The sequence below is a fragment of the Sapajus apella genome, unplaced genomic scaffold (assembly GCF_009761245.1).
Source record: "Sapajus apella isolate SASKATOON/1434 unplaced genomic scaffold, GSC_monkey_1.0 scaffold16391, whole genome shotgun sequence".
Taxonomy (NCBI): Eukaryota; Metazoa; Chordata; class Mammalia; order Primates; family Cebidae; genus Sapajus; species Sapajus apella.
In genome coordinates this window covers 386-1117 of record NW_022453312.1, presented here as the reverse complement: position 1 = coordinate 1117, position 732 = coordinate 386, and the positions used below count along the sequence as shown (strand labels likewise).

The window sequence follows — 732 nt, the reverse complement described above, 5'->3', positions numbered from 1 at the left end:
CTTTCACCTCTGGGGCTACAGAGATTGGAGGAAATCAGGAGAGGAGACGATGGGAGCCAAGGGAGAGAATAGCAGCAGAGGAGAGGTGTCCATTAGGGGAAGAGGCCACACTCCTCAGGAGACCAGGGAACTCCCTTTCCTGACACGACTCTCTGAAATCCTATGTTTCTCTTCCTGGACGTGGGAATTGATTCTCCAATAATTAAACCAGATAGACTCCAAGCTTCTCTCTTTCTGGGGGTTGAATTCCTGTGGAGACTTGAGCTGAACAGATGAGTTCTCTGTGGCCTTTCTGGACTCTTCTGCCTTCAGTGACAAGGGAAGAAAGAGGTGTACACACTTGGGCTTCAGATTTGTATGGAGACAAAATTTATTAGAACAGGAAGCAAAAAACAAACAAAAATGGAGGGGATCAGTGTGGGAAAGAACCACAAGTTGATGTTCCTCTGAACACTTACAAACTCTCCTGTTTTTCTTCCTCATATCTAGTCATGAAAGTGGTGGATTTGTTTAATCATCTATTTCTGATCTCTTTACACTCTCGGGGAATGTAAGGGGTCAGTAGACTTCCTCTGAAGCCACCTTAGAGTTGGGGTGTGCAAGTGTGTGGTGACCACGTTTGTCTTCTTGTGGCTATTGAGATGAGTTTTATTACTAATGACTTACTCATCCTCCCTGCAGACAAAGGGCTTCTCCCCTGTGTGTGTCCTCTGGTGTCTGAGAAGGTGTGAC

General features: G+C 45.9%; 1 pseudogene; it reads right to left on the bottom strand.

Moving 5' to 3' along the window:
* Positions 1-533: 533 nt before the first annotated feature.
* LOC116548593 overlaps positions 534-732 on the bottom strand; it is a 579-nt pseudogene continuing 380 nt past the window's right edge.